The sequence below is a fragment of the Saimiri boliviensis genome, chromosome X, assembly GCF_048565385.1.
Source record: "Saimiri boliviensis isolate mSaiBol1 chromosome X, mSaiBol1.pri, whole genome shotgun sequence".
Lineage (NCBI taxonomy): Eukaryota > Metazoa > Chordata > Mammalia > Primates > Cebidae > Saimiri > Saimiri boliviensis.
In genome coordinates, this window is record NC_133470.1 from 35,376,484 (window position 1) to 35,397,275 (window position 20,792).

The 20,792-nt window shown below is 39.1% G+C and overlaps 1 long non-coding RNA gene across 1 annotated transcript; it reads left to right on the forward strand.

The window, feature by feature from the left end:
- Positions 1-4,076: 4,076 nt before the first annotated feature.
- LOC141582809 (uncharacterized) lies at positions 4,077-15,195 on the forward strand. Its single transcript, XR_012515714.1, has 4 exons — positions 4,077-4,309; positions 5,383-5,522; positions 7,252-7,304; positions 14,916-15,195. It is a non-coding gene; the product is annotated as an uncharacterized LOC141582809 (long non-coding RNA).
- Positions 15,196-20,792: the final 5,597 nt, after the last annotated feature.

Below are 20,792 nucleotides of genomic sequence, written 5' to 3' on the forward strand. Positions count from 1 at the left end.
CTGTAGCTGTTCCAGCTGACAACACCACTGAGGTCCCAGCCAGCAGCCACCATCGACTGCTAAACATATGAGGATGCCTTCAAATGATTCTAGCCCTCAGCTTTCAAGCCACTCCAGCTGATGCCAAGTAGAGCAGAGACAAGCTGTCCCTGTTGAGCCCTGCCCAAATTTCAGACTTGTGTGCAAAATATTTTTATTCTTTAAACCACTGAGTGGTTTGTTACACAGCAATGGATAACTGGAACAGAGACATGTTCCAAATTTCAGGAGACTGTGAAACTAAATGGAAACAATTGAAAGTAGAATGTAATCTATGGAGCAGGATCTGTTCTATCTCGTTTACCTGAGTAGCCGCTTACAATAAACCTGGAACCTTTGGAAACATTTATCTGATGGCTGGCATAGAAAATAGAAGGATTTGAAGTGGTTTATGATGAGACAGGTGCTCCAAGTAACATTTTACAGTGCCGTGAAGACTCAGTATGGTAGGCAGAATAATGGCATTCCACAGACGTCCATATTCCATTCACCGGAACCTGTGAGTATGTTACCTTGCATGGCAAGGGATAATTGAGGTTGCAGATGTGATTAAGGTGGTTAATCGCCTGACCTTCAGATGGGGAGATCATCCTGGGTTATGACCTTGTATTGTATGGGTCCTTGATTGACCCAGTGTAATCACAAATTCCTTTACACAATGGAAGGAGGAGGTAGAAGAATCAAAATCAGAGGGATGTAGCATAAGAAAGACTCCATTTGCCACTGCTGGCTGTGAAGATGGAAGAAGGGGCCATGAGCCAAGAAATGCAGGCAGCCTCTATAAGTTGGAAAAGGCAAGAAAACAGATTCCCCTCAAAGCCTTCAGAAGGTGTGCAGCCCTGCCAACACCTTGATTTTAGCCCATTGAGACTCATTCTGGACTTTTGACCACCAGAACTGTTAGATAAGGTTTAAGCCACCACATTAGTAAGAATTTCTTGCAGAAGCAATGGGAGACTTATTTTAGTTTTCTGTTGGCATCTAGCATATGACCAGAAAACGAAGAAGTTATATATTCTTGTCACCTAATCCATTTGATGCCTTTGGGATGGTTAAAATAGAATTTTTAGTACAACGACCTGCTGAAAGAGTATTAAAAGGTCTTTTTTGTCTTGTTTTGTGAAGGAAACTTGATTTTCTTTTAGGCTCTAATCTTGGTGACAGTGGCTCTGCATAAAAAGATACTACTTATGGTGTTGTCATTGTACTACTAAAAAGCCTTGCTTCAAATATAGCAGCACTATTTATTATATATTTGTGATTAAGATCTTAGACCCAACTTCTCTTTCTTTGTGCATTATTCTTACTTCTTTCGTTCCAAAACATTTTGTGACTCTTTTGTGTAGTATTGTTTTTTGTAGCCTCCATTTCATTATTTTTGTTTTTATTGCCATATAATTAATAAATGCACAGATATTACCTATATAGTTTAAGTTTTGATAAAGGCATACAGCCATGACTAACAGCTCAATCAAAGTACAGAACATAACCTTCACTTTAAAAAAAGTTACCGCATGTTCCTTTCTTTCTTTTTTCCCCACCCTCCACCTGAGACGGAGTCTCACTCTGTTGCCCAGGCTGGAGTGTAGTGGCATGATCTTGGCTCACTGCAACTTCCACCTCCCAGGGTGAAGCCATTCTCCTGCTTCAGTCTCCTGAGGAGCTGGGATTACAGGCGTGCGCCACCACGTACAGCTAATTTTTGTATTTTTAGTAGAGACAGGATTTCACCATGTTGGCCAGGCTGGTCTCGAACTCCTGACCTCATGATCCACCTGCCTCGGCCTCCCAAAGTGCTGGGATTACAGGCGTGAGCCACCGGGGCGCCTGGCCTTTTTTTCTTTCTTTCCTTTTTTTTTTTTTTTTTAATTTTTTTAAATTTTTTTAAGATGGAGTCTTGCTCTGTTGCCCAGGCTGGAGTGCAGTGGCTTTATCTCGGCCTACTGCAACCTCTGTCTCCCAGGTTCAAGCGATTCTCCTGCCTCAAAACCCCAGGTAGCTGGGATTGCAGGCACCCGTCATCACACCCTACTAAGTTTTTGTATTTTTAGGAGAAACAGGGTTTCACCATGTTGGCCAGGCTGGTCTTGAGCTCCTGACCTCAGTCAGAGTGATTCCTTCCACCTTGGCTTTCCAAAGCGCTGGGGTTACAGGCATGAGCCCCAGCACCTGCATGTTCCTTTCTGATCAATCATCCCCCTCATCCCATCTCCCACACAACCCCTGTTCTGATTTTTATCCCCATATAAGTAGTTCTGGCTGTTCTTCAACTTCATAGTAAGAGTGTCATACAGTATGTTCTCTTTGATGTCTTGCTTCTTTTACTCGACAATTTTGAGATTTGTCCATGTTCTTGCATATGTGAGTAGATCATTCCTTTTTAGTGCTGAGATATTTTCCATTTTATAAATGTCCATGACTTATTTATTCATTCTTTTGTTGATAGACATTGAAGTTGATTTCATTTTATTTCTTTTTTTTTTTTTTTTTTTTTGAGACGGAGTTTCGCTCTTGTTACCCAGGCTGGAGTGCAATGACGCGATCTCGGCTCACCGCAACCTCCGCCTCCTGGGTTCAGGCAATTCTCCTGCCTCAGTCTCCTGAGTAGCTGGGATTACAGGCATGGGCCACCATGCCCAGCTAATTTTTTGTATTTTTAGTAGTGACGGGGTTTCACCATGTTGACCAGGATGGTCTCGATCTCTCAACCTCGTGATCCACCCGCCTCGGCCTCCCAAAGTGCTGGGATTACAGGATTTCATTTTATTTCTTTTAGCTATCATGCACAAAGCTGAAAATAGTATTCTAGTGCAAGCCTTTCTTTTTTGTTTTTTGATAAATGCATAGAAGTGAGATTGCTAGTTCAAAAGATAGGCATATATTTAACTTTATAAGAAACTTCTATTAAATGAAAAACCTCACACAAATTAAATTGAACAGAGTTTAATTGAACAAAGAATGATTTTTGAATCAGGCAGCCCCTGAACCAGAATAGGTTCATTCAGAGAGACTCAGGCACTGACGAATGGTTGAAGATATGTGGACAGAAAAAGGAAAGTGATGTTTAGAAAATGGAAGTGAGGTACAGAAACAGCTGGATTGGTTACAGCCCAGTGTTTGAACAGTTGGTCACCTCTGATTGGCCATATCTTGGTGACTGGCAGCAGAGTAGGTGTAGTCTGTTTGCACATCCAGTTAGGTTACAGTTCGCTATGTAAAATCTTTAGCCTGAACTTAAAAGGTGTCAGGGAGCAGCTTTAGGCTAAACTTAATTTAACACTGCCAAGCAGTTTTCCACAGCTGTTATAACATTTACCATTTCGCAAGCAATGCTTGAAAGATGCAGTTATGTAGCCCCTTTGTTGATTAGTGGCTCCTCACCATTGATTCCTTACCATTGGGACCTAGTACTTCTGGTGGTCATTGAATGGTGATGAGTTAGTCTGGAATGAAGCATAAAAGCTTTTCAAAAAAGAGAAGCATATTAGATATTGTCTTGATGAACATAAGGATCATAATATGAGAAGTGGTGTTTGCTAGTTGTTAATTAAATATGAGGGCAAGGGAAAGGAGAAAAAAAGAAATCCTTGAGGAGGGAGCTTTTCTTTCACCTCTTTAAGACTTTATAAGGCACTGCAGCTAATTTCTGGATTGTTCTGACTGGTTATTTAATCTGTGGATTTCCCAGGCCTTTCTTTCTCCTCTTTCTTCTACCTTCATTTACTTTACTGGTTTTTAGGATATGCACTGATGAGAATTCACACTAGAAGCTTTAGATTCTTGTTGATAACACTCAGAAAGACTTGTAAAGACCATAAACTCAAACTCAAAGCAATCATTCCTGATTTGGGCCCTTCAAGGATTGAGAAGGAGGCTAAAGGAACTGGACCAGCTCCCATCCCCCTCCCCCTCCCCTCCCCACTGTGATTCTGGGAGGCAGAGTAAACAGGAAGTGGGGTATGAGGGGGAGGAGTAGCTGGGAGAGACACTCCAAAACAGTCTGCACAAGGCAAACTCAGAAGGAACAAAGTTCTAGAACAAAGTTCTAAAAGAAAGACCTAATCCCTCCCTCTCTCCCTTCTCTCTTTCCTTGCTTCTTTCCTCAGTCTGTTAAGGTGCAGTGGAATCAAATGCAAGAACTCGGATGTGGTTCCAGGAATTTTCAAGTTCACTACAAAGACTGGAGTGTAGACAAACAATTTAGCAATACCATGAGAGAGAGAATGGAATTATGCTGGGCTCTGGGAACGTGCAGGAGGAAGCTTGCAAGGTAAAGGAGGCTTCACAGAAGTGATACTTCATTCAGGAAATATTTATTTAGCACCTGCTTACTGTATGCCAGGCACTGGGCTATGTGCTGACAATGATAGTGAACATTACACAGTCTCTATCCTCAAATGCCTATCGTCCAGAAGAGGATACAGACAAGCAAAGAGGTAGTTAAAATGCAGCCTAATAAGCGCTATGGTGGCTGGGTTCTGGTTACTCAGGAGAGGCCCCTGATGAGGGCAGGGGTTTGAGGAACCATCTCTTGGCAAGTGACCTTTATGCTGAGAACTCGGGGGACAATGTGGATTAACTAGGTGACAATGAGGTTGGAATGGATTCTCTGGGGCTGTAAGAGCCTGGGAGCAGCGATGGGCAGAGGGTGAGAGAGGAGGGCAAGACATGAGCAGCAACACGATGAAGAAGGTTTTAAAATGTGTGGAAGACTGCTTCCTGATAGGATGTACTGAGAAGGACACATCACTTCTGCCAAACATGCATAAGCTACATTTAATCACAAAGAAACATCAGGCAGATACAAACTGAGGGGAATTCTAAAAAACGTCTGATCTATTCTGTTCCAGAGTGTCAAGGTCATAAAAGGTAAAGACAAAGGAACTGTTCTAGGAGAAATAGAGACTTAAGGAGATAGGAAAATGGAATGCAGTATGTTATCCTGGATTAGATCTTGGACCAGAAACATCAACATCTATATGTATATTTACACCTCTTTTGCTATAAAAGACATAATTTGCTTAATTGAAAAATATGAGTAAAGTCTGTATTAAATAATTACGTTGTAGCAACGTTAATTTTCTGATTATGATAATTGTACTGCAATTTTGTGAAAGTCATTTTTCTCATTTAGAGGAAGACATACATCGAAGTATTTAGGGGTACAGGGCATTGTGTTTGCAATGTATTCTCAAATGACTCAGAAAGAAACAAATGAGAGGGAGAGAAGTAAAATAGTTATTTGGGTGAGGGGTAGATGGAAAGTTTTTTGCATAGTTCCTGAAACTTTTCTGTAAGCCAGAAATTATTTCAAAGCAAAAATTCTTAACAAACTATGCTCAGTGCTTTATCCGAGGACGATAGAAAATGGTGGGCCCTTGGAGAGCGTTGTGCTTTTGAAAGATGTCTCATGCTGCAGGGCAGTGAATGGTTCAATCCAGGGAAGACTCATCACCAATTTGGAGGCCCTTATAATAATGCAGGTGAGAAATGATACTGACCTCAAAGTGGTGGCTGTGGATAAAGAGAGAAGTGGATAGCTAAATGAAATAGGAAGTAGGAAGCAGAGCACGTGAGGGACTTAGTGGAGATTTTAGAGAGAGAAGAGTCAAGGGTGGCCTTTGGGATTCTTCCTGGTTTATTGAATAGGTCTTTGTAGAATGTGTGAGGTAGCACTAAGACGAAAGAGTAGATTTTAGATGGAACGACCGTTTTAGTTTTGTAAATTACCCCCAAGCTAGCTCTGGCTGCAGCCTTTCCCATCTAAGTTGATGACAGCTCCATCCCTCCATTTGCTTGGGCTTAAAACTTTGGAGACACCCTTGATTCCTCTCTTTTTCACACAATCTGCATTCAATTTGTCAGGAAATTTTGTTGGCTCTGCCTGCAGAAAATATCAATCTGACACTTCTCACCACCTCCACTGATACTATGCTAGTTCAAACCACCATGATATTTCACCTGATCTCTTTGCATCTAAGCTTTTCCTCTACAGTGGCCAGATAGATGTCACCAAAATAGAAGTGATATGTCATTCCTCTGATCCAAATCGTGCAATGACGCCTCATATCTTTTGGGGTAAAAGCCTTCCAAAGGCCTTCCAGACCCTTCGCAGAATGGCTTCAGTACTGCTCTGATCTTATCTCACACTCTTCCTCTTGCTTCCTCTGTTTCAGCCACATTGATACTCCACGCTCCAGCCCTTGAGCCCTTTCTCTTGCCGCTCTCTTTTCTGGAACACTCCTTCCAGAAATATCAATGTAACAGAAAACCCCAAAATAACAAACACTTAAACAAGATACAATTATTTCTCACTCTTGGATAAAGAAAATGTGCAGTTATCTGGGAGTGCTGTTGTGGCCCCTTGGTGTGCCATCAGGCCCTGGGCTCAGACACTTATGCTTGCATAGCCTCAGAACCGGTCCTTAAGGATATTTCATGGCACAAGATAGATGCTAGAGCTCAGGATATTATGTCTATGTTTCAAGTTGCCAGCAGTAGAACAGGTAGAAAGAAACAGAGGACTACTAAGTAGTTGCTCTCAACTGAGTCAGTTCCATGATAAGCAGCAACTTACAACTTATAATTTGAAGGCTTTGGAAGGAATTTGGCTTTTACATTGAGAAACTGTATCTAGTTGCTAGGAAGTCTGGAGCATGCAGTTGTTTAAACAGGTGGCAGCGTGCCTTGATAAAAGTTAAAGTTATGGTACTAAGGAGAAAGAGGATAATGGATATTGGCATAGGTAGCTAGTAGTGTTTGCCACAGATCTATTGTTTTTGATGTTGATGATCTCACCATTCCCCTGTCCTCTGACAGCATGACCACAGGGTCTGGTACCATGTGGCCCATCTTCATTGTGGGAGATGGGCGGTGGGGAGCCTGGGTTTTGAGCCACACTGGTGAGGTAGTAGGAAGGAAGGACAATTTAGGGGAGAGGGTGTGGAAAGCCTGTACATGTAGGAAATGGGAGGAGATATAAATGCAGGAATGAGGATTCTGCTCCTTGATTGATTTAAAGCTAAACTGAAGTTTGAAGCTTGCTTTTGATGTTTATACTTGTTTCTTTTCCCTCTGTAACCATAGACACTCAGGGTGGTCTCTGGGTGATGGGCCATGACAAGACCTAGTTGTTCTACTGGGTCTGGGTGTGAAATCTATTCATGTTCAGAGTTTCTAATATTTCTCATTCTATTTTTGTTTTCATTTCAGGGCAGGATATTGGTAATGCTTTCTAGCCGTGTGTGAAGTTTTGCTTCAAAGAGGTAAAAAGGACTTAAAATTACAGTGCATTTCAAAAAATATAGTTTCTGAGGCATAAACTTATTTAATAAACCAGCAGAATTAAAGGATTGCAGGAATTAAAATAAATAAAACTCAAGAGATCATTTCCTAGAATTTGACATGTCCATAAATAACTTTTAAAGACAAGGCAAAATATACACATTACAATATATCTCATAGAAAAGACTTTAGGGATATCCAGCATTCTCCAACCACTGATCATCTCTGCCTAAGTGACAGGAGGAATCTTATTTTTTGTTGTCTCCTTTTAAAATTATACATTTGTATAATTTTCAAATGAACGTAAAGCCCCACCCTTAAACCCAAGGCAGGCCGAATAGCTAAGGGATGATGACTATTACTCAGTGAGGAGGCAGCTAACACGAGAATGCTTTTGTGGGACACTGCAGTGGTGTCACATGTGTTGGAGGTAGGGGGAGCTCCTACTTATCCCAACTCTTGAGTTACCAAGAAACTCTATTCTAACTTGTTACAAACCAAGTTTTGGGGAAGTGTGGTGTGGTCAAATAGTTTCTTATTCTATTGTAGGAGTGATGGCTAAGCAGAGGCCCCTGTGTTTTTCTAATAAGAAACCCAGGGCACAATAATCAGACCCTAGCCAACCCAAATAATTAGTCCTAACATTTCCAACTTATCTATTTTGAGAAAGGCTGGAGGAAGAACAGAGATCTTTAAGGTGGGGAACACTTGGAAATGAAGATTGCTCTAAACTTCTAAGCCAACAGTAATGTGGACACCTGGCAAAACATTTAAATGCATGTTAAATATTTAGCAAAAGAGGAAGGTAAAGGATGGGGCTTAAATACTGAACCACGGAGAAATGGAGACAGAGAAGATGAGATAACATAATTGGTATAGAAGGCAGTTCTGATGATGGCAAGGAGACTGTGAGGAGCATAGCATAGCTAGGTAGGATGAGCTTGCTGTTAAGGAAAGGGAGCAAGTCTATGCACATGGTCAGAGCCAAGATCTGTGAGACTAGAGGAAGGGAGAGAGTCAATCTCAACATGTTTTCCTCTGGAAGGTGCCTCTCAGAAAGGTAGAAATAAAGGTCTCGATGTCTGTTTTTTTTGTAGGATCAAACACATTCCTACCTCAGCAAACTAATTCCTTTCCCAAAGATGTGTTTGTAATTCTGTGGAAATAGCCTAATTCTGTGATATAATGCCTGGTAGGAATTCTAGCCTTTTCTCTATAAAGGTCAGCCTCTCGCTAGCAGTTCTCTCATGGAAACAGAGATCTGATGATTATTCCAAGAGAAAATAATTGTGTACATTTGTTGATTTAGGCATTTTGCCAAAAGAAACCATTTCTTCTCTCAATTGAGAAAATGGTCTTATCTAAAAAATTATTATTTAATATGGTAGAAACTTTCATTTCAAGATGAGTCTACGATTCTGTGCATTCATGGGCACCATATCTTGATAGGTCGTTACAGCATGAGCATCCTTGTTAAATAAGAAAGAAGATCTTTGGTAAGACATTATTCCTTGACTCAGGTAATAATGTTACCTCTATGTTAATAGTAGGACAATTTAGGCTGCTTTAGCGATATAATGATCTTTACTCATTTTGGGCATCATGGTTTTTAAAATATGGTTTATTCAGATATGTTTGCAGGTATTATATTAAGATTTTATTCAAACTGAAAGTACAGTGTCCCTTGTTTTTAAATAATGAAAGATAAAATTTAGATAAATAATCCACTGTATTACTTGGTTCTGATATTTTAATCACCTAAGTCAAAGAAATTTAAGTTGCTTTCTCTTGGCAAATACAATTTACAAATGACCTTATTGTTTGCTTCCATCTATTCCTAGGATGGATTAGAGGTTTTACAAAATCTTCAAACCAAGAGAGTTACTGAGGTGCATACTATCAGGGTAACATGAGGAACCTCCCCACTCATAGGTTTTTCCCCAGTTGAAAAGCAGATGAGTTTATGACTTTAAAATGATCACCCGAATAAGGGGTGTATCTCACAGAGGGATATTGTGTGGGAAGAAACATGCCAAATAGTGAAAACCCAGATATAAAAGAGTAATGTGATACATGGAGAGAAGGCAAATATTGTAATCTTGACTATATGAAAAGGAATGGCCCTAGAGATGACCTATTTATCCCTTAGGAAGAGGATCAACGTGCTTTGCTAGAAGGAAGCTTGCTCCAATAATAATTGTATCCCTTCTCAGCTTATGATGGTTTCATACTAAGGTGGCATATATTTCCTTGAAATCTTTCCTTCTTCCCAAAGCAATTATTTCCATTCAAAAATCCAGGCTCACTTTTAAAAGTCTCCTGTGAGAATTAACTTGCATATGATACTTAACTTAGTAAACATTAAAGTGTCATAATGATGCTGATCGTTACAGCATGGGTACATGAATCTACCTGAAGGTAAAGATGTAAAAGGGAATGCTAAATATTCATCAGATTGTAACTAAAATAATAGTAAGACTCATTGGTATTATTCTTATAAGTAATAATTCTATGTAAGAAAATAATTTAAGAAGTGCTTCTAATCTGATATTCTCCCTCCTCAAAATTACACTGAAGTAAGTTAAAAACTCTGATGAAAAAGTTGTTTATATAAATGTATATAGTATGTTATTTATGTGTGTATTGAAAGAAAGACAATGAAATTCACAAATAGATTAGAGCTAACACGAACCTTAGGGATCACCTAGTATATTTTGCATCAAGTAATTTGTGACAAAGGCAAAACTAGAATTTAGGTCTCTCAACTTCTAGATCTTTGTTTCTTTCATTATGCTGAATTTTTTATTGTCCCCATTTAAATGATTTAATTTTCTCAGAAAAGTAATAATTTTACCATATTCTTTTATAATTTTATCCTTGGAGATGAATTTTTTAAATTTTGGGGATATTACTTACTGGTTTTTATGGGAAGGGATCATTTTATAATGAGTATAATAAAAAATTTTTAAGGCTAAGAAATAGTTTTGTTTACCTCACACGTGGGTTAGGAATGCTTACTAGCAAGGTAAATCTCTACTTTTTACCTTGAAAAGATCTTATTTTTATTATGAGTTTTGTAAACTTTTTCTTCCTTGATGATCATTTTGAGCCCCTATATGAATCGAAAATGAAACTCTAAAACCTATTGTAAGAACGTAAGGACTCAAAGTTTTGGTACTACAACTTTAAGGAAAATCTAAGGTCCTTTCTTTGTCGTTGTCTCATTCAGATCATAATAAATATTTCATTCCCAATTTAATGGATTTGGCTTGGAGGTGCCTTACATAGCCATATTGTAATGTTCGGGTTTGGTTTGTTTTAAAAATTTATAGCAATTCCAAGCAGAAGTTAGATCTGTTCTCACAACTGCCAATACCGCAGGCCATTTTCTATAAACATCTTCTCAAAAAAAATCAAACACACATTACCGAAAGAACCGGAGACACAGCTGTTTCTGGTTCTGATCTTAAGAGACATCAACTTTTGCTTGGCATACTGCAAGTGAGAAGGGAATTGATGAAGTCTGATCAACTATTCCAAAAAGTTCTGCCAGGGGATGAAAAGAATGGAAGAGGATGTCTCTGACATCCCCTTATTTAATTCAAAACTTATTTCCTAGCTGAGATGAGAAAGTAGAAGTAGTGAGAAAATCCATATACTCCAAATAAGATAAAACACCATTTTCTTTTTTAAAAAATATAACCCCTTTGAGTTAAATGTGTACTTACCATATCAGCCAGCAATTCCATTTCTAGTTGTTCATCCAAGAGAACTAAAAATGTATGTCCACATAACGACTTCTACACAGTTTTCATTTTATTCCTAAAATCCCTAAACTGGAACCAATCCAAATGCCCATTAGTAAAGTATAGTATAGTCATACAATGGAATACTATTCAATAAAAAGGGAAAAAACTACTAATACATAACAAAATATAGATTACTCCCAATATTATGCTGAGCAAAAGAAGTCAGAGATAAAAGAGGAAATAAAATATGATTTTATTTCTATGAAATTCAAGAACAGATGAAAGTACTCTAAGGAAAAACACATGAAAATAGTAGTTTCCAAGGACAGGTAGTGGGGAAATTGACTGAAAAGAAACACAAGAAACTTTTGGAGTACTGCTATGTCTTGACTTGGAGTAGTGGTCACGTGAGTGTATATCAGGATTTCTCAGGCTTACCACTACTGACATTTTGGTCCAGATAATTTCTTCTTGAGGAGGGCTGTCCTATTTATTATTGGATGTTTAGCAGTGTCTCCAGCTTCTACCCCTTTTCTCTTGTGACAACCAAAAATTTCTTCAGAAATTGTCCCCTGGGTGGTAAAATTACTTCCAGTCAAGAACTACCAGTGTAGTTCATCAATCCCTACCAAAGTGTACACTTAGGATTGGTGCAATACCTCAATAAAGTAAATAAAATAAGCCCTTTTGGGGAAGGGCTTATTTGGGCAAGAGTAACTTTATAGTGGAGAAATCTAACAAACACCATCGCAGCCAGGTGATCAAGGTCAATATCAATAGTGATCCGTCATGTTGACAGTGTGTATCTTCGATGTGACGAGAAGAGAATGACACGTTATCTCTGTGGTCTTCCTTCCAAAAACACATAACCACAGTCTAATCATGAGAAAAAATCAGACAAATCCCAATAGAGGGGCACTTTACAAAATGCATGACTAATACTTCTCAAAACTGTCAAGGCCATCAAAAACAAGGGAAGTCTGTAAAACTGTCACAGCCAAGAGAAGCCTAAGGAGACATGATCACTAAATGTAATGCGGTTCTCTGTATGGGATCTTAGAACAGGAAAAGGATAGTAGGTAAGGAAACTAAGGAAATCTGAATAAAGTATGGACTTTGGTTAATCATAATATATTGGTCAGACATGGTGGCTCACTTCTAGAATCACAGCACTTTGAAAAGCTGAAGTGGGAGGATCACTTGAGCCCAGGTGTTGGAGACCAGCCTGGGCAACATAGTGAGACCCCCATCGCTACAAAAATTAAAAAGGAATAATGTGTCAATATTGGTCTTTAATTCATAACCAATGTACCATACTAATGTAAGACCTTAACAGGAGACACTGTGTGGAATATATAGGAACACTGTACTTTCTATGCAATTTATCATAAATCTAAAATTGTTCATTTTTATTGAATCAAATTAAATCTTACTCAGCCCTAACATGTCAAAGCAGGTTTTAAGATCATTTATGAGATCAAAGGACTAGGTATAGATGACAATGGCTTAATAAAGTGCTGTTTTCATGTTTGTGTTTTTTCAGTATGATAAACAAACAAAAACAACAACAACAAACTAATCAAAAAGCACAATCTGTAGATTTCAGAATGCCATATAAGTTCAGTGTCAATTCTAGAAGAGTTTATTTATATAAAAAATTTCATGTTAAAAAATAAGCCCCTCGATAGGTCATTGGATGGGAAGAAAGAAAAAAAAGTAAGCCCTTTTAGAATTTGTCACACAGGCTGGAGTACAGTGGTGTGATCTGGGCTCACTGCAACCTCTGCCTCCCAGGGTCATGCAATTCTTGTGCCTCAGCCTCCTGAGTAGCTGGGACTACAGGCATGTGTCAGTGCACCCAGTTAATATTTATATATATTTTCTTAGTTGGGATGGTTTCACCATATTGGCCAAGCTGGTCTCAAACTCCTGGCTTCAAGTGATCTGCCCTCTTTGGCCTTCCAAAATGCTGGGATTGCAAGCATGAGACATCGTGCCCAGCTGTAGAAGATAGGATCTTGAATATTTTCACCACAAAGAAATGAAAGATGTTTGAGATGATGGATATGGTAACGATCCTGATTTGATCATTACATATGTATCAAAACATCACACTCTGCGTCATAAATATTACAATTATTATGCGTCAATTAAAAACAAAACTAAAAAGAAAAAAGAAAAAGAAATCTACAGACTTTTTTGTTGTTTTTCGGTTTTGTCTTTGTTTTAAATATTGCTAACCACAAACATGACAAAGGCTTTTATTAAGCCATTGCCACCTATTGCTAGATTTTTGATCTCATTAATGAACTTAAAATCTGTTTTATATATGCTAGGGTCAAATAAGATTTAAATCAATTCAGTAAAAGTTTATTGAGCACTTACTGTATGCTAGGCACTGAACTAGTTATTAGGAATATGAAGATGGATGAGATCTGGTCCCCTGGCCCCTGCTTTCCAGGAACTCAGAGTCTTAAAGGAGGGCATCATCTAATGTAATGGTAAGTCATTTATTACAGGAATATCAAGGTGGAAAATATTGTTGTATAATGAGAGAGAGCATTTTTGTCTCCCACAAAACTGATTTTAGTGATTCTAGCCTAGAGGAAGTGCAAGGTTGGGTTACGGGGGCCAAGGACTATTCTGAAAAAGAGAGAAATACAGGTCAATGGGAAGGAGGAATCGTTCTTCAACCTGCTTCTATTGGTCCCATTGCTCTTTCCATGTTGGCTTGTGGGAGTAGTTCAGAGAGTTTTGTGAACCATAACACTTGCTTCCTGTATTAACACAGAAGAACAATTGTATTGTGCCAGGTAGGCTCTCCTGCTCTACCGACCTCTGAGTCTTATTGTGGCCAACACTTATGCTTACATCTGGAGAGAGCTGTGGAAGGTTTAACCACATGGGTACATCACTGAAACGCCCTGCATCTCTATTTTCTTGTCTACAAAGAGAGGAAAACCCAAAACCTCATAAGATAGTTGAGGTAAATAAAAACTCCTTATAAATGGTTAGGTGTTTGGCAGACATTGGTCATTTTTACTATTCAGGTCTCTTTCTTGACCTGAGATTTACATGGGGCCTTTTATCCTGTGCTGCTTTGCAGTTTTAGGAAGTTACCTACCATAAGGGAATTGGTATGGCATGGTGATTAAGAACATAGACTTTAAAATCAGAGAGACCCTGGGCTTAAATTACAGCTTGAATATTTTCCAGCTGTGTGGGAAGAAACAGTGCTTTCCTTGGAGGTTCCTGTGAGGATGAGATGAAATAATGTACTGTTAAGTGCCAAGCATAGCGCCTGGTGGGCAGCAAACACTTGATAATGAAAGTTGTTCTTTTAGCCCATGTCTTCATTTATGTTTCACTACACCGTAAGCTCCAAGAAGACAGGATTTTACAAAATTTCATTCAGATATATTTCAAGTATGTGAAAAAGTGGATAGCGTATGGGAGTGCTTATTAAATATTTGTCAGATGACTGTATGAACATGTGGGCTTCACGCCAGGCTCTGTCTGCCACATGCAGTACAGAAGACACTCTGGTGAAGATAGAAAACTCAGAGGGTCAAGGATATCTGTGCCAGTTTCTGATATTTCAATAGTTCCATTGCCTCAGGTGGGAGGGTAATCCATTTAAGATCCCCAGTTCTGGTAGACTAAAGATGGCCACACTTTTTTTTACTCGTTTTTCATAGAGACATGGGGATCTATGCCCCCTCCCCTTGAAACGTAACAGGCTTTGTGACTGCTTTGACTAACAGAATATAGTAAAAATTGACTCATGCCAGTTTTAAGACCCAGATATTAACAGAATGATACTCTCCATTTCCTGTCTCTTAGATGCCAGCCACTATTCAAGAAGTATGACTACTCTGAGACCACCTTGCTGTAAGAAGTTCAAGCAACATTCAGAGGCCTTGAAGAGTGGTGCACTGTGTGAAGAGAACAGACAACTGGGACACCGGCTATAGAGAAAGAAAGTATAAACTGTGTGGAAACTGAAATTGGTTTCAGAGTGGTTAGTTACTTATTTTCATCATCCCTCTTCATTTTGTTCCCAGAAATAAAATTGATGACCTGCCCATTTTGAGCAGAGGAGAGAATGTGGGAACTGGCCCCATCAATGAATCACAAAAATTCCTCTTTTAGGTGATTTTATAAAACAAATGGGCCCATGAATTACCATAATTCCTTTGATGGCCATTGTGGCAACCATCCACCATGGTACTCCACTGATCCTTGCCTCCTGGTATTCACATCCTTTTGTAGTCTTTTCTCAAATAGGAAATAGGAATAAGGCTGACGTGGGTTTCCAGTAGGAGAGAGTGGTTTCTGAGGAGTGTGATTTCTGAGTCTAAGTCGTGAAAGAAATTGCAGCTTTCACCTTGCTTCTCTTGAATCACTCATTCTGAAGGAATAGAGATGCCAAGTTGTGAAGACACTCAGGCAGCTCTATGGGGAGATCCATGTGGTGAAGAAATGAGGTATCTAGAAAACAACAAGCACTTATGTGCCAATTGTATCATGAAGCCATATTGGTAGTGGATCCTCCAGTCTCAATCAGGCCTTCAGATGAATGCAGCCCTGGTTGCTGACATGCTGACTGCAACTCAATGAAAAACCATGACCTAGAAACACCCAACCAAGCTATTTCTAGATTCTCGACCCACAGAAACTGTATAAGATAGTAAATGTTAATTTAGAGTTTTAGGGTAATATATTACATAGCAATACATAACAAATATAGCCACTATCTGCATACATAAGGAATTTGTTTTTGTTTCTCTGCTATTTGTTGCTATGTTCACTCAAGTGTAGCTTATATTTGGAGCTCAGAGCTTTAACAACAAAATTGTTTTCTAGCTCTGTGGTGTCTCAGGAAACTGGATCATGTTTTATTGATCATCTGTACTTCATTTGATGGTAGGTAGACTCCGCCTTGTCACATGCCTTATAAAAGGCACACTCTTAGAGATGGTGACACTCATAAGCCAGCCCAAAGTTGCCTAATGGACCCATGTTATCTGAAATATTGCTCATATTTCTATTTCAGCCATATGCAAGTATAATTTTTAAAAAAAATTATCCGTATAAGGAAATTCATGCTGAGGCCCAACTAGGCCATGACTGCCGGACATGAGTCTTCCAAGCATGTGTATACACATACCTAAAAGGAAAGGAATGGCAGGACAGTGAGAAAATTAAGAGACTCCTATGCTTAGTAACTAGCAGCAGAAACTCTTAACATTGTGACTTGGACCCTGCTTTCTCTGCCTTCTTCCTAAAACAAAGTTTTGGCAGTGCCATCAGGAGCTTCTTGCCTATGTTTGCTTAGGAGAAGTTACTTCTCTAGATGAGTGATTTTCCAAGTGTTCAGAGTTAATCTAGAGCAGAGGCAGTTGTCTACCTGTTAATGAGGAGTCTTTTAACATGGACTTCCTCACTCCCCATCTATCCACCTGGCTGTGCTTTGAAAAGTTGACGACTGCTTTATAATATGTAGAGGAGTCAGAAGAAGATAGAGAAGAGTTCTAGAAAGTTCTGCTCCATGCTTATGGAAAGACAAGAAAGAGTAGACTTTGATAAGGCGGGGAATAATTTCATCAAGTATAAGGACATCTTGTCAGCTGCGGCCAAAGAACCCAGGGATGGATTTCTGAACTAGGAGTGTTATCATTCTAGAAGAATTTTAAGAGGAGAATCAGCAATGATCTCACCAGAATGGCTTACATATATTGTTCTATAAAGTAGGACACTGGATCACCTGACCTCAAAAATACTTGATCCAAGTCTAAGATTCCATGAAGAGTTCACCTGGTGTATATATTCTCTTCTCCATGTAACATACTGCTTTCTAATTTTTTTTTTTTTTTGAGACGGAGTTTCGCTCTTGTTACCCAGGCTGGAGTGCAATGGCACGGTCTCGGCTCACCGCAACCTCCGCCTCCTGGGTTCAGGCAATTCTCCTGCCTCAGCCTCCTGAGTAGCTGGGATTACAGGCACGTGCCACCATGCCCAGCTGATTTTTTGTATTTTTAGTAGAGACGGGATTTCACCATGTTGACCAGGATGGTCTCGATCTCTTGACCTTGCTTTCTCATTTTTATGAGAACCTAGGTACTTTAATAACTGCCATCTTTATTTTTGTTGTCTTTTGTGGATGCTATTATAGTAATACAGGTTGATTCTGTTTTTCTACGTCTTTTTTCTCTTCCTATAATTTCATAAACCAGGTGTATACCCAACTTGAATATATCATGAATATGTATAGAAAAAGTAGCTAACTACGTTTGTATCAAAATAAGTTCAGTAAGACTAAGCAGGAGCAGCAAAAGAGGTTAAGAATAACTTCAATTCATGGACTAGGAATGGATGAGAAGTGAGATAATTTATAGCCAACTGGCAGCTGGAAGGATACTGAATGGATAAGGCCACAGTCACAGATCTTTAACTGATGGCTCTACCATCTGTATAGAAATCATGTGTAAATAAGAATGAATGGTTTGGGCATAGAGCTCAGCGTGTCTGTGCAACCAAGTCACAGAAAAAAACATGGTAAAAAAATCAATTTAATCCAGAGTTTATGTTGCTCAGTCTTGCACTAGTTGAGAATGTTTTCTCTGCCATGTCTTAATGAATGCCTTATCTGTATGACTCAAGTGGAGAAGCTTCCACAACAACATGGTAACAAGAAGACCACAAACCTCTACCTAACAATTATTCTTTGCTGGCATGTTCAGGTCAAGTCTCTGAAGCAAGCAAGAAAACAATCATAAAAATGATGTGTATGCATTTATATGGACTTGGCTTCTGCCATGTGTCCACATTTCTTCAGCTCAGGCTGTTGTCAGGGTGCAGGTGCCAAAGGCCCTGTATTTTCAGGTGTTTCCCATGTGGCGTGTCTGCAGTGATTCAGATTGAGAATTATGATCTGCTTAATTTGGCCCCGTTGTTAAGGTCAACACATGAATCTCTGACATGTGATGATGGGAGAAGGTTGAGCAGCTTCACATGTACCAGAAGGTGCTTGACATCTGGTAGTTAGAAGGAATGGAGAGGAGGCATCTGGTCTTCTCTTGCAATGCATGCAGTAAAAAGCAGAGTTATATTAAAAAAAATCCACCTTGATCCATCCACATGATGCTGTGTTAATAGGTGAAGACATAAGAATGAAAACAAAAAAACATACATAACTTTTTTTTTGTTTCTCTTTTTTTTTTTTAATTTTATTTTTTTTATTTTTTGAGACAGAGTTTCGCTCTTGTTACCCAGGCTGGAGTGCAATGGCACGATCTCGGCTCACCGCAACCTCCGCCTCCTGGGTTCAGGCAATTAATTCTCCTGCCTCAGCCTCCTGAGTAGCTGGGATTACAGGCACATGCCACCATACCCAGCTAATTTTTATTTTTAGTAGAGACAGGGTTTCACCATGTTGACCAGGATGGGCTCGATCTCTCGACCTCGTGATCCACCCGCCTCGGCCTCCCAAAGTGCTGGGATTACAGGCTTGAGCCACCGCGCCCGGCCCAAAAATATACATAACTTTGAGATTCTTAGCAAAGCAAGTATGGTGGTGCTCCCAGGGCCAGATTCCATAGCAAGTAAAGGGTTTTTACTGTTGTATAAGTCCATGTTTACCTCTGTGGGAGCTGGATGCCTCTCAAAGCTCATATTCACGTTTTCATTTCAGCCATGTTATCTGTAAACCTTAGTTTTGCTCAACAACATTTTGGTTTTCTTCTTTATAAGGGCAATATATTGACCATAGTAGAAAATTAGAAAAAGTACCTAAATTATAAAATAGAAAATAACAGTTCTCCGTAGAACAACTCCTCAGAAATAACCACAGTTAATATTTGATGCATTTCATGAAAACTTTTCCTCTGTGTGCATGTATGCATAATATTCAGAATAAATACATATAATTTTGTATCATGTCTTCCTTCAATATCAATTTTTCTCTACCATTGAAAGTTAATTTTAATGCATAGTACTTTATACTATAGAGGTGCTGTGTGAGTAAATGCTATGGAGTCAAACAGATCCCAATTCCAGTCATGATTCCTCTAGTTTTCAGCTCTATGAATGGGCAAATGACTTCAGTTTTAGCATCTAACAAATAGGTACAATATGAATTACTTCATATAGTTTCTGTAAGGGTTAAATGAAGCAATATCTACAGATCCCTTACGTAGCTCCCATATATAATAAATGTGAGATATATGTTAGCCAATACTGAATCATTGCTCAGTTGTTGGATATGGCTCCCGTTTCCAGTAATTTTACTCTATAATGCTATTATATTTTACATTTAAAATTATTTCCTTAGGATAAATTCCTAACAGTGGGATAAAGGGCATAAAGCTTGATTCCAGTGCTTTTCTAGACCAGTTGTACTCATTTGCACCCCCACTAATGTTGCATAAGAGTGGTCATCTGTCTCCACCCTTGAGAGCACTATGTATTATCTTTTGTAACTGTGCTAACATAATTGGTAATTAATGATATCTCATTTAAATATAAATGTTGTTGGTTACCAGGTGACATTGAATTGTTTTTCATAGATGTGTCTTCTTTTGTGAAGTCTGCCAATCAGTCAACATATATCAATCATCAGGTGCCACTTTTGTGCCAGACATTCCACTAGATATATGACAGGAATGCTTTGGGGTCTAGGCAGATATGGTCCAAGATCTGGTAACACATCATTTATTGAGGGTGCTTCTCCTGTCAGTCAGTGGGCCAAATGTTTAACTTGAGGGTAATGTTAAACATTTTGTTTTCTGGTTAATAGTTAGCCTCCTTTGAGTGATGTGAAGCGTGCTTTGTGAACTTCCTTATTTTGGCCGCATTCTTCAGGGCTGAGGATGCTGTTTATACACTCTGGATGAGTAACCTGTTATGGTATGAATTTAAATTTCATATACATATATGAAACCAAGATGGGTGGATGGACTCATTACAAAAGGTATAAAGAAGAGGATAGTGATGAATTAACAATATTGAGGGGGACAGAAGTAGCTGAAGAATATACCAAACTAAACAATTTTAGCATGTGTGACCCTGGGGCACTTGATTGAAATTAAGGTTGTATTCTTTGAATTCTCAGGTTGAAACACGTGACCTACATTTGGCAACTGAAGTGGAAGCATCTTGTCATAGCTTCCTACTCATCTATACTACTCAGTGTTCAGTTATGTCTTAGATTAGGAGATCAGCTTTGGTTTGGTAACTGGAGAGTGCCAGCTTTGTCAGCTGTGTAGGTAAAATAGAACAGTCCAAAGTCAAGTGTAGGCGAAAAGGTTTCTCTTTGCTTCCCATAGTAAGTGTAAGATTCCCCAACATCTTAACAGTAGTTTCAAGGAGCTGCCATTCACAGGAGTGTTCACATCCCCTTCTGGCATATTGCCACCCTCCAATTTAACAGAGTATTACTTATGACCCTCTGCAAAGATGTCACACAGGAGGTAGGAGAGGCTAGCTCCTGGTTATTCTGCCATTTCATGTGTGTATATATTTTGAGACAGGCTACTGCTCTGTTGCCCAAGCTGGAGTGCAGTGGTGCAATCATAATTCACTCAGCCTAGAAGTCCTGGGCTCAACTGATTCTCCTGCCTCAGCCTCCAGAGTAGCTGAGACTACAGGCAGCACACACCATCATGACTGGCTAATAATATATATATATATATATATATATATACCCACACACATGCATAT